Source organism: Capsicum annuum, chromosome 4 (genome assembly GCF_002878395.1).
Source record: "Capsicum annuum cultivar UCD-10X-F1 chromosome 4, UCD10Xv1.1, whole genome shotgun sequence".
Lineage (NCBI taxonomy): Eukaryota > Viridiplantae > Streptophyta > Magnoliopsida > Solanales > Solanaceae > Capsicum > Capsicum annuum.
This window is the reverse complement of record NC_061114.1, coordinates 151,130,486-151,146,791: the sequence shown is the minus strand read 5'-3', so window position 1 is coordinate 151,146,791 and position 16,306 is coordinate 151,130,486. Positions and strand designations below refer to the sequence as shown.

Here is a 16,306-nt window from a genome sequence, read left to right as displayed (position 1 = left end):
TGGGAAATGGGGAGGAATTTCCACTTGGGGTAAAGGTACATTTTGAGGTTCATCCCTTATTATCTTATCACCGACTATTACTTTTGGAGTTTCCTCCCTATCATTATTCTTTTTAAGCCCCATGGTTCTTCATCCCCTACTTCAAGATGCTTTGAAACAACATCACTTGGAAGATCATAGGGCTTCGTCTTTGCAATCAATTGATCATTAGTAGACTATTCCTCAACCTCAGTATCTCTTTGAAACTCCAAGATCGCTAGCGCTTTGAGTTATGATTTCCAAAACATGAGAATTTTTTGGGGATTTATCACCGTGTCACTCAGGAAGCATCCCTTAGGCCTAAAATTAAGTGTGGATGAGATATGTCTAATTTAAGTGCCCAACTACTTGATTGCGGCTGAGATAATCAAATTGTTTGATTTATTTGATAAAAGTCCATTTTTTGTTCCCAAAACAACTTGTTCATACCTTTCACTCGCATCAATAATCTAACAAGAACATCCTCGGTTCTGAACTTTTTAGGGTCGAAAGAGCTTGCTTATTTTTCTTTTTCCCAATTGTAGGAGGCACAAACATATCATACTGTCACTCTTTCTCTCTCTAATCACAATATTTATCATGCCAATCACTTTCTCTATCACTATCATTCAAACCTTAGTTGTCAAAGGCAAGGTGGGAACCCCTCGGGTGAATAACCAAGTACCATATCTTTTCGTCAAGGACCTTTTTTTGATCTTCATAATAAATTTTATAGACCATAACATTGACTGCTTTTGCGGGTGCTTTCATCATATGCTTTATAAGGAGGTCTAATTGTGTCTTCATCTTAGCCATATTTTTGTCCATCTGTTCATCATTATTTTACTACACCATTTTCACAATCGAGGCTATGGGGAACCCAACAACTACTTTGGTGTACCTTTATGGTTTGCTCAGGCAAAGTCCACGCCCCTCCATATGATAATTCAATAAGAGACCCACCATATGTATTTTCTACCATGGTATTCTTTAATTGGCCTAACGCCCTATAGAATATTTAGATAAGAATTCTCTCTGGTACTTCATGGTTAGGGCAATATATGAGCTTGTCATTTAACCCTTCTCATACTTCATACAAGGTATCTCCATTGATTTGACAATAATAATGATCTTATTTCATAATTGTGACATCTTTGAAGGAGGGAAATATAGATTCAAGAGTTAATCTGTAAGCTTGACCAAAGATGTAAATGAACCGATGGGTAGAGACCTCAACCATAACACCCTTCTCTCATTAGGAAGAATTGGAAAAGTTGTAACCGAATAGACTCTTGAGAGATATCACCAATGTCAAATGATGTGGACACAAAAATTTTTCAAATATACGTTTGGATCTTCGTCTACTTAAATCTTGAATAGGCCGTTCATTTTTAATATATAGCTCATTACACTAATCATATGGAATACCCTATTTCCTTTATTTGGTGGAATACAAATAGAACTAGCATGTTCCGTATAATAAATATGATCCTCTTCCTTGGGGTCCCAACCAAATGAGTTTTCAATGCTCCTATTATGCCTCATGGTGTCGTGATTACTATGAAAATGACCTAAAAACCAAAAACAACAAACAACATAATTAAATACACTATGGGTGAAACTAAAGTTACTAACAATACCTCAAAAGCAAAATTTAAGTTTCACAACAGGGAAATGGCATAATTTTGTATAATGCTCAACTTACACCATCATTTTAATACAAGCCAGTTGTTTTTAATATAAAAATCCAATTTAGGTTGGGGTCAAATCGATGGGGAGTGTAAATTAGCTTTTGAAACCTATCTGTGTTATGAATTTGATATGATTTAACCCATAATGTAAATTTAAAGCAAGACATGGAATTTAATGAGGTTTATGAATTATAACTTTTGTTGAAGAAAATCATACTACAACACTAATGTAAGAGCAAAGAAGTAATAAGTAAAACCTATAGAGAGACTTCATGGGGTTATGCCATCCTAGGGGTAATTTGTGTGTGGGTTATCAATAGGTAATGCTAATTTTAGTTAATGAGTTTGGGTAGGATGGGTTTTGGAATTTTAGCACTAGTGTTTCAACAAAATATTAAAATTTCACAGATGGGTTCTCTCTAATACCTCATGACCATAGCTAATTTCATCAACCCAATAACTCAACATAGCATCCCTATTTCTAGGATGATGATTATGAACTTAGTAAACCAACAAGACATCCTTATTTCTATGACAATGCAAAGAATTTAGCTAAAATCAATTTGTTTTACACAATTACTCATCTCCCACATCCCTTCTTCAAGGATGATGTGGGGTCCAAAGAAATTGTGGTTATCACCACAATTCTGAATTCAAAAATAAATTTATAGCAAAACCCAACATGATTAACTATTAATTTAAACTTACAATTAACCCCCATGTACATTAAGACCCTATTCAAGCATAAACCCAAGATGGAAATTTACCTACTCATGAGATTGGAGAAAAGAGATAAACCCAAGTTAACACAATCCTTCCATTAAAAATAAAATTAAGAGTAATCCAAGATTTAATCACAAATTCAACTCCAAATCTCTTCAAAATGTATTACACGTGTTCTTTGTTCAAATTGGAATAGTTTTCTCTCTATAAAATTCAAAATTGGTTGAAAAGTTCCCTAATTATTTGAGTATTTGTGCTTTTGAGACTTGGTCTTTAGCTCTATAAATTTATGATTCTTCCCTTGGGAAATTATAATTACTATCTTCCTTGGTTGACTGCATTCTCGACTCACGCAATCGTAGTTATCCTATTTCAATCATTCAGGATGGAATTGGCCCTAAATCACGATCATGACTCTCAGGTCGCAAGCACATCACCAGAGGGTTGATCCTTAGTCATGATTTATATCTTACGCCTTTTATCTTTTGCTTCATTTTTAAGGTTTTCTTAAATTTTTTTTCATTTGGTTACCTGCAAACATATAGACCACAGGAATTAATGCATTTCATTAATAAAACAGTATCATATATACATTTACTCCCTTGTGGTTTGCACGAATATGGATATAGATGAGTCGAAAATTTTCCACTCATTATTTTCCAAAGAACATTAACTTAGCCATGCTTGACATACTATCAATAGAGTGGCAGGAATTTAACAATCACTCACAAATAGGGATTATTTCTTATGTTTAAGCAAGGAGTCTTATATTGATGAGTTTCTAGTATTATCTTTCTTATATTCATTATGTTAGTACGAAGAGTCCTTTGCTTGATTCTATTTCTATAGTTCATATTTTTATAATGCCTTTCTTATGATCTACCTGGCCTTCCTCCTTATCTTGATATTGAGTTTATTATTGATTATGAGTCAGGCACTCATCCTATATATATGTAACCTTACCTTTTCGCTCTTACTGAGCATAAAAACTAAATTATCAGCTTTAGGATCTCTTAGGTAAGGGTTTTCTTAGGTTGATTATGTCTCTTTTGTGTTCTCTTATCTTGTTTGTAAAGAAAAGTTCTGGTTCCTTTCATATGTGTATCGGTTACAGACAACTAAATAAGTTGACTATGAAGAATAAGTATCTTATGGCTTGTATTGATGACTTGTTAATGAAGAATTGGTATCCTATGCCTTGTATTGATGACTTATTTGACAAACTTTAGTGAGAGTTGATGTTTTTTAAGAATGAATTGAGATTCGATTGCCATTAATTGAGGGTTCAAGCTGAGCAAATCCTAAAGATAACCTGCAAGACTCTCTGTTGCCATTGTGATTTCCTAGAGATGTCTTTTGGGTTGACCAATGCCCCAAATGCATTCATAGATTTTCAGAACTGCATGTTAAGACCTAATTTGGACACAATTATGATTGTGTTCAATCATGACATTCTTGTATATTTAAAGAGTAGGAAGGAACATATGCATCATTTGAGTATTGTGCTCTAGAAATTGAGAGACTATGCTGTTTTGCAAATTTCTAAAAGTGTGAGTTTTGGCTCAAATCTATTACATTCTAGGGAATATGGTATATACGAAGAGCGATAATAGTGTTGTATATTGGCTAGAAACAAGGATCTTAAGGTCATAAAGTTACTCTCGGTCCAAGTAAGAACTTGGTGTTAATATTCTTTCGTCTTAGGGTCCTCTCTTGTGTTTAGGGTTCTTAGATTCTTTAATATTACATGTCAAGTTACTATCTTCTTGTAATCATGTTAAGATTGAGTTTTGTAGTCTTTAAGTCTAGTGAAGCCGTGTGGGGCTTTTCCGATACACTAGCACCTTGTTGACTTGCTGGTTCTTGTTGAAAACTTCATCATCTTGTTCTAAAAACGTGATTGCTAAAGCCTAGTGAAGCCGTGTGTAGCTTATTTCTATTAACTAGCACTTGTTGTTCAACTTGTTGTTCTTGAGTTAGTTTGTTCATCTTGTTGTTGTTGCTGGATTCTTGCGTTATGGACTTGATAGTGTATTACTGAGATAGTTGGCCAAGCATCATCATGTCCAAAATTTTATTTTCTAGACCAATATGTGTTCATAAGAATTAAATGACACCAAGAACATGGAACTCAAATCCTAAACACCAAATTATGCCCTGAAAATATCCAAAAACTAGCAAGGATTTCATTTTGGTTTTTTACTGAACACTGGGTGTGTACATTCTATTACTATCTATTTTAAACAATTTTTGTTACTCGATACTTCCCCAACCATGCACACACCAAAAACAATAGAGAACACCCCAAACAAACTTAATTAAACTGAAGATTATGCATTCAAACCACAATTTTAGGCCATTGCCCAAAACATGTATCCTAAGGCCCACATACGAGCATACACGAGGAAAATCAAATCACATACCATAGGAGGGAATGAAATAAGGACGTAATTCACTTTTGGATGCTCTTAGCACAAGTAAAATATATGAAAATATGAGTAATTTAAAAAAATTATGAGGGCAGCCTTTAGGTTGACTATTTATTAATAAAATTGTGTGAACCGAGATAGCGGACAAAGAACTGTAATCACAATGAATTGGAGAATGGGATTGCAATTGCACGGTTACCTTGATCATGGTAACTAAGGCCTTATTTAGCTCTCTTGCTTTTAGCTATTCAGTTTTGCAATCTATTTCACAACATTTACAATTACCTAATTTCTTAAACACAACTATTGTTGCCATATTTTTTTAGGATTAATCAAAAGCAAAAAAAAAGTACTCTAACGATAAAAATTTGAAGGATACGATCCAGTTCTTTGGCATTGATCGGCTACCACACATCCAACGCCTAATTTAAAATTACAGTCCTATGTTCTTCAATCTTTAAGCTGGGTCTTTTAATTGAGATGACCCAAACTCCTCTCCTTCATCAACAACATCAATAATCAAAACCACCTGCAACCCACTTGATTGATTCTCAGCTTTTTATACTAGGAATGAATCTCCATCACTGTGCACCCAAAATGTCATTTCTTCATTCTTTATATCCAATAGCGACCTTCTGGTGGCCAAGAAAGGCCTCCCAAGAATTTTGGGTATTTCGTGGTTGATTTCACCATCAAGCACAACAAAGTCTACTGGGGGAATGAATTTTCAACTTTTACCAATAAATTGTATAACACCCCAACCAGTTTCTTGATCTAGCAATCCACCATCAATAATCTTATAGCGTTAGGTGTATGAGCACCCTACCCAAGACTTTTATATATCGCATATAGAATTAGATTTATACTAGCACGAAGATATTATAAGGTATTATAAAAGCACTCGGGTCTTCCTTCTTTTTGGCAAGGGGATTGGACATGATGGAACTTCAACTAGGATTCAATTCAATAGTCTCACCATCCAAAATCTTATACTTCAAAATTAAGCCCTTCATTGACTTAGCATAGACCAAAATTTCTTGAAGATCATCCAATGCAGGAATATAGATTGAGATACTGCTATGTTTTGCAATAAACTTCTTAAACTTGTCATTTTAATTATTTAATTTAATCTTTGTGGTAAATGGGGAGGAATTTCCACTTGGGTCTAAGGTACACTTTGAGGTTTATCCCTTATTATCATATCACCGACTATTACTTTTGGAGTTTCCTCCCTATCATCATTCTTTTTAACCCCCATGGTTCTTCATCCCCACTTCAAGATGCTTTTAAACAACATCACTTGGAAGATCATAGCGCTTCGTCTTTGCAATCAATTGATCATTAGTAGACTTTTTATCAACCTCAATATCTCTTTGAAACTCCAAAATTGCTAGCGCTTTGAGTTATGATTTCCAAAACATGAGCATTTTTTGGGGATTTATCACCGTGTCACTCAGGAAGCATCCCTTAGGCCTACAATTAAGTGTGGATGAGATATGTCTAATTTAAGTGCCCAACTACTTGATTGCGGCTGAGATAATCAAATTGTTTGATTGATTTGATAAAAGTCCACTTTTAGTTCCGAAAACAACTTGTTCATGCCTTCCACTCGCATCAATATTCTAGTAAGAACATCCTCTGTTCTGAACTTTTTGGGGTTGAAAGAGCTTGCTTATTTTTCTTTTACCCAACTGTAGGAGGCATAAACATATCATACTATCTCTCTTTCTCTCTCTAATCACAATATTTATTATGCCAATTACTTTCTCTATCACTATCATTGAAACCTTTGTTCCTGCCTTGCCTTTGATAGGTTGGGCGGGAACCCCTCGGGTGAATAAACAAGTACCTTATCTTTTCGTCAAGGACCTTTTTTTATCTTCATAATACCTTTTATTGACCATAACATTGTATACTTTTGGTGATTTCATCACATGCTTTATAAGGAGGTCTAATTGTGTCTTCATCTTAGCCGTATTTTTGTTCATCAATTCATCATTATCATATTGCACCTTTTTCACAATTGAGGTTATGGGGCACCCTACAACTACTTTGGTGTCACATGTATGCCACCCATTATTTTTCTTCATGGTTTTCTCAAGCAAAGTCCACGCCTCTCCGTATGATAATTCAATAAGAGACCCACCATATGTATTTTCTACCATGGTATTCTTTAATTGTCCTAACGCCCTATAGAATATTTATGTAAGAATTCTTTTTGGTATTTCATGGTTAGGGCATTACATAATCTTATCATTTAAGCTTTCTCATACTTCATACAAGGGATCTCCATTGAGTTGACAATAATAATGATCTTATTTCATAATTGTGACATCTTTGAAGAAGGGAAATATCAATCCAAGAGTGAATCTGTAAGCTTGACAAAAGATGTAAAGGACCCGATGGGTAGAGACCTAAACCATAGCACCCTTCTTTCATTATGAACAATGGGAAAAGTTGTAGCCGAATAGACTCTTGAGTGATATGACCAATGTCAAATGACGTGGACACCAAAATTTTTCAAATATAGGTTTGGATCTTCGTGTGCTTAAACCTCGAATAGGCCGTTCATTTTTATATATGGAGCATTACACTCATTATATGGAATACCCTATTTCCTTTATTTGGTGGAATACAGATAGAACTGGCACGCTCCATATATTAAATTTGATCCTCATCCTTGGGGTCCCCACCAAATAAGTTTTCAATGCTTCTATTATGGCTCATGGTGTCGTGATTATTATGAAAATGACCTAAAAACAAAAACAACAAACAACATAATTAAATACACTATGGGTGAAACTAAAGTTACTAACAATACCCCAAAAGCAAAATTTAAGTTTCACTACTCGGAAATGGCATAATTTTTAATAATGCTCAACTTACACCATCATTTCGATGCAAGGCGGTTGTTTTTAATATAAAAATCCAATTTAGGTTAGGGTCGAATCCATGGGGAGTGTAAATTAGCTTTTGAAATCTATCTATGTTAAGAGTTTGATATGATTTAATCCATAATGTAAACTTAAAGCAAGACATGGAACTAATTGGGATTTATGAATTATAACTTTTGTTGAAGAAAATCAAACCACAACACTAATGTAAGAGCAAAGAAGTAATAAGTAAAACCAATAGAGAGACTTCATGGGGTTATGCCATCCTAGGGGTAATTTGTGTGTGGGTTATCAATAGGTAATGCTAATTTTAGTTAATGAGTTTGGGTAGGATGGGTTTTGGAATTTTAGCACTACTGTTTCAACAACCTAATAAAATTTCACAAATGGGTTCTCTCTAATACCTTATGAGAATGGCTAATTTCATCTACCTAATAACTCAACATAGCATCCCTATTTCTTGGATGATGCTTATGAACTTTGTATAATAACAATACATCCCTCTTTCTATGACAATTCAAAGAATTAAGCTAAAATCAATTTGTTGTACACAATTACTCATCTCCCACATCCCTTCTTCAAGGATGATGTGGGATCCAATGAAATTGTGGTTATCACCCACAATTCTAAATTCAAAAATAAATTTATAGTAAAACCCAACATGATTAACTATTAATTTAAACTTACAATTAACCCCCATCTACATTAAGATCTCATTCAAGCATAAACCTAAGATGAAAATTTACCTACTCATAAGATTGGAGAAAAGAGATAAACCCAAGTTAACACAAACCTTCCATTGAAAGTAAAATTAAGAGTAATCGACACATTAATCACAAATTCAACTCAAAATCTCTTCAGAATGTATTACACGTGTTCTTTGGTCAAATTAGAATAGTTTTCTCTCTATAAAATTCAAAATTGGTTGAAAAATTCCCTAATTATTTAAGGATTTGTGCTTTTGAGACTTGGTCATTAGCTCTATAAATTTATGGTTCTTCCCTTGGGAAATTATTGCTTCATTGCTATCTTTCGTAGTTGACCGCATTCTTGACTCACGCAATCGTGGTTATTCTATTATAATCATTCAGGATGGAATTCACCCTAAATCACGATCACGACCCTTAGGTCGTAATCACAACACCTGGGGGTTGATCCCTAATCATGATTTATATCTTACGCCTTTGATCTTTTGCTTTCCGTTTAGGGTTTTCTTAATTTTCTTTTCATTTGGTTACCTATAAACATATAGACCACAGGAATTAATGTATTTCACTAATAAAGCAGCATCATATATATATTTACTCCCTTGTGGTTTGCACGAATATGGATATAGATGAGTTGAAAATGTTTTCAGTCATTATTTTCCAAAGAACATTACCTTAGCCATCCTTTACATACCATCAATAGTGTGGCAGGAATTTAACAGTCACTCACAAATAGGGATTATTTCTTATGTTCAAGCTAGGAGTCTTATATTGATGAGTTTCTAGTCTTATATTTCTTATATTCATTATGTTAGTACGAAGAGTCCTTCACTTGATTCTATTTCTATAGTTCATATTTTTATAATGCCTTCCTTATGATCTACCTGGCCTTCCTCCTGATCTTGATATTGAGTTTATTATTGATTATGAGTTAGGCACTCATCCTATATATATATGTCACGTTACCTTTTGGCTCTTACTGAGAGTAAAAACTAAATTATCAGCTTTAGGATCTCTTAGGTAAGGATTTTCTTAGGTTGATTATGTCTCTTTTGTGTTCTCCTATCTTGTTTGTGAAGAAAAGTTGTGGTTCCTTTCATATGTGTATCGGTTACAGACAACTAAATAAGTTGACTATGAAGAATAAGTATCCTATGGCTTGTATTGATGACTTGTTAATGAAGAATAGGAATCCTATATGTTGTATTGATGACTTATTTGACAAACTTTAGTGAGACTTGGTGTTTTTTAAGAATGAATTGAGATTCGATTCCATCAATTGAGGGTTCAAGATGAGGAAATCCTAAAGGTAGCCTTCAAGACTCTCTATTGCCATTATGATTACCTAGAGATGTCTTTTGGGTTGACCAATGCCCCAAATGCATTCATAGATTTTATGAACCGCGTGTTAAGACCTAATTTGGACACAATTATGATTGTGTTCAATCATGAAATTCTTGTATATTTAAAGAGTAGGAAGGAATATATGCATCATTTGAGTATTGTGCTCTAGCAATTGAGAGGTCATGGTGTTTTGCAAATTTCTAAAAGTGTGAGTTTTGGCTTAATCTATTACATTCTAGGGAATATGGTATATACGAATGGGATTATGGTGGATCTAACAAAGATTGGGGTTATTTAATATAGGTATAGACCTACATATCTTACTAAGGTTCGTAGTTTTATTAGTTTGGAAGGTTACTATAGGCGGTTTATTGAGGGTTTTGCTATAGTTGAAGTACTGATGACTAGATTGATAGACAAGGAGGTCCCTTTTTAATGATATGAGAAGTGCATGTTGATTTTTTGTATGGTGAAGGATTTTTCATAATATATTGGCTCAACTATCAAGGCCAATGGATTTACCATACATTGTGATGCTTTTGATGTTTATTTGGGTTGTGTCATGATATAGCATGGCCAAGTTATTGCTTTTTCATCGAGAAATTTGAATGTTTATGACCGCAACTGCCACACTTATGATTTTGAGTTGCTGGTAGTAGTTTTTACACTTAAGATTTGGAGACATTATTTATATATTGTACATTGTAAGATCTACGCTTGTCATTATAGACTTTAGCACCTTCTAACTCAGAGAGAATGAGCTTAATTCAAGACAGTGTAAGTGAAAGGATTTGTTGAAGGATTATGTCATCTCTATTCTATAACATCTAGACAAGGTGAATATGGTAGTATACACCTTAAGACCAAACTTGGCTTCTATTTTAGTTTCTCAAAGATCGTTGGCATGGGACACAATTTCTTTGTCATCTTAATGATGCAACATGACATTTTAGACTCAAGGAAGATCCTTCCCAGTATTAAATCTATATCAACCTTATTTGTGAATATTTATAGTTGCTAAATTAAGGATTGGGGAGTTTTTATCATTTATGATCAAGTGTTGAGGGGTAAGTTCATGAGGGTTGCTATTGTTTCTGAAGGTATTCTTAGATATGATGGCCATGATAGTATTTTGAGGGTTAGAGGGTTAATTTAGTTGATATTGCACAAATATCATAGCTCTAGATACTTAATTCATCTTGGGAAAACTAAGCTATAAAAGTATTTGAGGCAACACTACTGGTGTAGTGTAATGAAAAGTGATGTAGCAGACTTTGTAGCTTATTGTCTACATTGTCAGTAGGTGAAGGCTAAGCATTAGAGCCCTAGTGGCCTGATTCATACATTGCCTATTCTCCAGTAAAAGTGGGAGTGGATAAAATGGACTCTTTTAGTGATTTACCTTGCACCTCCCATAGCTTTTATGCCATTTAGGTCATTGTAGATCAATTTATCAAATTGGCATATTTCCTTCTTCTTCAAATTTCCTTAAAAACTGAGAGGCTCAATTGTATCTATGTTCATGAGATAGTTTTCCTTCATGGACTACCTATATCTATTTTTTCAAATAGTGTCTCAATATTCACTTAGTAATACCCTAAAAAATCCAACCAATATTAGCACCATATTTTTTTACACCCGTGCCTTTTTCCTAGATAGAAATTATATCAAGGATGATAGGACTAGATTTAAAAAGCAAACATATCTTTGTACAAGTGGTATTTTTGATATTTTCATTTTCTATCACGTGGGAAATTGAGTTAGCTTTCTAACGGTACCAATTTTGTCCAAATTCGACATAAGACGAGAAAGTTATGGACATTTTACTTAGAATTGTTGGAAAGCCCAGGTATGATGGCCAAGTTGACAGACCGCCACATAAGTGATGGACTGCCACTTTGACAATCACAACTAAGGAAGTTGAGCCACGTACTAGATAAAGATTGACAGAAAAGTTGACGGACCATCAAAGTTGTGACGGACCGTCATCCAGGCCATCAACTCTTATCTAGTGAACCCAATTTCTGGTCCACGTCCGGCGGGCTAAGTGATGGACCGTCAAGTGTCTGACGGACCGTCAGTTAGACCATCACAAGCCACGTTCAGTTTATTCCCAGGTCATTTTAACAGGGGTATTTTGGTCACTTACCACTCTCCTATATACCCAGATGAGTCCAAATTCAGCCATTTTGCTCATTGTTATTCCACAAACAAAAACTAGGGTTTCTCTATGAATTTAATCCCCAAGAAAAAGACCCAATCCTTTTCAAGAATCAAAGAATTTCAAACCCTTTAAGTTCAAAAACATCAAGAACCCTGAGTCAGGTATGCGTAGTGTTCATCTATAGATCTCTTTCATCCATGGAGCTCAAGAATCATGTTTTAAATTATAAATTATGATTTCCATGTTATGTTATTGCTATAATCATGTCGATGATTTTTGTTTGGATTCAAGGTTGTATCTTGATGTGTTTTTCATGAAGCATGTGAGTAGGTTAGTTGAAACCCATGAATTTTGGATGGATTAAAATTGTCAAATTGATAAGTACACCTATGCCCAAAGTTGTGCATGTAAGGTGTTTGATAAAATGCCAAGAATGATAGAATCCATGTTTTTCTGACTTAATAGTGCTTAAATGACAAGCCCATGTTCTATTCTATATGATTCCACATGAACTCCTTATTATTTTTGTGTGTTATTGTTGTGATATGGAATGAGCATGATATTGAAGCAATACGAGTATATACATATTGTGTGCATCCCCTTCCATGTATAAGATGTTGAGAACTAAGTGTAATATGAAATCCCCTACTTATGATATTGTGAATTATGGACTTTATTCTTATGATCAAGTCAGTCATGTGTGTTAGTTTCCATCCATCGATTCCTGGAGGTACTTGTACCCGAAATAATACAGTTGTGTGCATAGTACATTGTCATGTTATCATGATATTCTCACTCAAGCCATGCTATATAAAGTTTAGTAAGTCATGTGACTCAGGAAAACTCAGAAATATCAGCAGTCTCAGTAGTTCAGTAATCTCAGTACTCAATAATCTCAGTGATCTAAGTAATAGCAGTATTCTTAGCAATTCAGTAATTTCAGTACTCTCAGTCAGTCCTCAGAAATCAGTACGTTCCTTCTACAAGGGAAATCAATAAACTTAGTTTAGCTCCGCTAAAAAATATCACTGGTATCAGTGTAGCTAATTAGTTCAATTTAGTTAGTCAGTTTCGCTTAGTTATCTATTTCAGTGTCTTTCAGATAAGAGTAGGATTCGACACCGAGTGAGCCTAGGGATAAGGACTCAACCACTATAAAGAACGGAGATCCTTAGAAGAAATCCCTAAGTTTCAGAGTAGGTATGAGATGTCAACCGTTAGATAGGAATGGCATACTCAGGGGTCACCCGTTAGCACATCTATATGTATAGGACAGATCCTTGGAGTCACTCGCTAGATTAGGACTGACTCCACTATTGTAGTCTTTACTGGTGGCGCGGTACTAACACCCTTCCAGTTAGGGCATAGATTGGACCCCAGTCAGCTTCGCATGGGGCATGTCTGTTACATGAATACATCCCACAATTTCATTTATAGATTGACGACTGTCAAATACAATAAACTCAGTTCAGTAGTACAAATTCAGTACTGTTAGAGACAATAAATCCATATTGTTATAAATAGACTTCAAGATCACCCATTAAACAGGACTGATCTCAATTATAGTTAATCAGTATCAGAATTATCAGTTTTAAAAATAACCCATTAGATAGGACTGATCTCAACTATAGTAATTAGTATCAGAATTATCAGATTTAAAGATCGCCCACTAGATAGGACTGATCTCAAATTAAGTTACTTCATATTGAATGGAACTCAAATAGTTTAATCAGAACTCAGACTATTAAATACAGTTGCTCAATATTAGTTCCATTGTTCGTGGCGATCATTACAGTAATATCAATTATGTCAAATGTCATATCTTATGTTATCAGTATTTAGTTTCAGAACTGTTAGTCACAATTAATCAGACCAGTTCTTCATTATTTGCAGTGTCAGAAATAACACTCATCTATTCAGTATCTTAGTATCACTAAATTCATGTCATCAGTATTCAGACTCAATAGCCAGTATCACCATTAGTTCAGTTATAGTTGCTTATGCATGTATGTATTCTCAAATTCATATTAGTCATCATTGTTTATGCATGTAACCCTTTATATTTAGCCTACCTCACTTATATACTCAGTATATTAAGACGTACTGACACATTTGTGCTATGGTGATTTCTCTTATGTTACACCATAGGTTCAGAGGCACGAGCTCCAGATCAGCAGTAGCATTCCAGTGTTCAGAGTTTCCAGTGAGTCCTTCTCATTCGAAGACGATATAATTAATGCTTCATTTACTATTTTAGTACAGTTTCTAGATGGAGTTAGTTGGGGACAGTTTAGAGGCTTTCTAGAGTATAGCATGTCAGACAGTTATTTCAGATTTGTTTTGGTATTGTTATACTATTTTCAGACCTTATCTTATCAGATATTTTATTCAGATTTGTTCCTTATGGCCATTCATGAGATATTTCTACATTTTTATGTCATATTATCCAGTGTAAAGGGAATAGATATCAGTCATGGGTTAACTTGTGGTCCTTCAGGAGCATGATCAGCGTGTAGAATTTCAATTTAGAAAATTGGGGCGTTACAAACAAACGTGGTATCAGATCCTAAGGTTTAACAGTGTACTAGGAAGTCTGAAAAGCCCATCTAGTAGAGTCATGTACATGCATGTGTTGTGAACCACACTTATGTGCAGGAGGCTATGAGATGTTTTAGGAACAGTTTCCCTTCTTTCATGTCTCAAATCGTGCTACAACAAGTTTCTCTAATAAAATCATGTAGATTCTCATCATGCTTCACTCATGTTAATTCCACTTTACTTTTAAGGTAACAGAAATAGTGAAGCTCACATCCTAAAGATAGAGCTTTCTCAAATAGTATCCCATTATTTAAGTTATGTTCCAAGGTTGTACGAATCTCATTCAAGATCATGAGAATCCATTCTCAAACCCAGATTTAGAGATTCCATCAAATCCCTTCTCAAAATCCTATGATAGCATGTGGCCCAGAGTTAGAAGCATGAACCTAGGAGTTTAGCAGTAGACAAGTTGGGATACAATATCTAAATTGAATAGACTATAAATTAATGGGGATAGTTGTGCTATGATTAATTAGTAGGCTTGAATAGTGTGAGTTAGAAATTTAAGTTTATTGACTTGAAATAAGCATGAAGGTGTAAATGTAATATTAGTAGTATGTGAGGAAATATTGGGAGATAATGTGTTTAGTAAGGAGAGCATGTGTTGATTAGAGTGTAAGTATATGATGATGATTTCAGTGCAGTTCAGAGATTAGTTTAGTGATCACAGACGTATGATGATCGCTTAAAGCTAAGGGAGAGATAATAGATAAAGTAATCAAGTTAGGCTCTCAGATCCCAGTAGTAGTGCCAGTAGGTACAGAAAAGCAGTTAGTGAAGGTGATTTCTGACCCATCCATATCTCAGCATAAAGTTTCATACATCAGTCAGCCTAGTGCCTGTGCATGCTTTATGTCTCAGATTCCAAGGATATAGCTTATGTTGACACGTATTCCATAGAATTGTGTGTACTTTCAGTTCCTAGTATAGAAAGTTTAGTTCTAGATCACTCAGTGTTACAAATCATGTTCCATGAACTCAAAAATTCAAGACTCAGGTCATGCAACTCATGAATCATGTAAACGTATCATGCTCCCCAGTATACTTAGTTAATCATATAAGTCAATATGTCTATACATTCGTGCATCAATCTTCAACTTCATATCTCAGATAATCAATTATGATTTTGTACCTAGGTTCCTTGTGCATCACCTCAACTTTCACAATATCTCAGCAAGGTCATTCCAGTATCCTTCAAGGGACATAGTGTACCAAGGGGGAGATACACTATAGCCCCTAAACTTTCTTAATTTTAACATGTTATTTTCTTTGATGAATCCCTTTTGGAGGAAGTGTTACTTATAAGCCAACCCTCTAGCTTCAAAACCCACTAGTAAGCCATGTACTCAATGACTCAGTTTAGTCCACGATATGATACTCTATCTATATCATGCATTGTAGACTCAGTTCAGTTCAGACTCATTGATATTTTCAGTTCAAGGTGATAGTCTTCTTTGATCTTACTCATTCCAATGTTTAGATTTTAGTACCAAACTTTGTATTTAGTTACATTCTTAGTTTTCAGTTCAAACTCGGTACCTTTACCATTGCATGTTAAGCCGCATGTTCCTGAGCCCGTTCAGTCATATATTTACACGTCAGATATGTATGATCATCTTATCAGTAATTTCTGTCATGCATTCATATATCATGTCGGTCATATAATCATGCATCAGATATACACGGATTCAGCTCATCAATTAGGCATCAGATATGCATTCTTATTATGAGAAACTCA

The 16,306-nt window shown here is 34.6% G+C and overlaps 1 non-coding gene across 1 annotated transcript; it reads left to right on the top strand.

Moving 5' to 3' along the window:
* Window positions 1-7,084: 7,084 nt before the first annotated feature.
* Window positions 7,085-7,189, top strand: LOC124898285. Its single transcript, XR_007055260.1, has one exon. It is a non-coding gene; the product is annotated as a small nucleolar RNA R71 (small nucleolar RNA).
* Window positions 7,190-16,306: the final 9,117 nt, after the last annotated feature.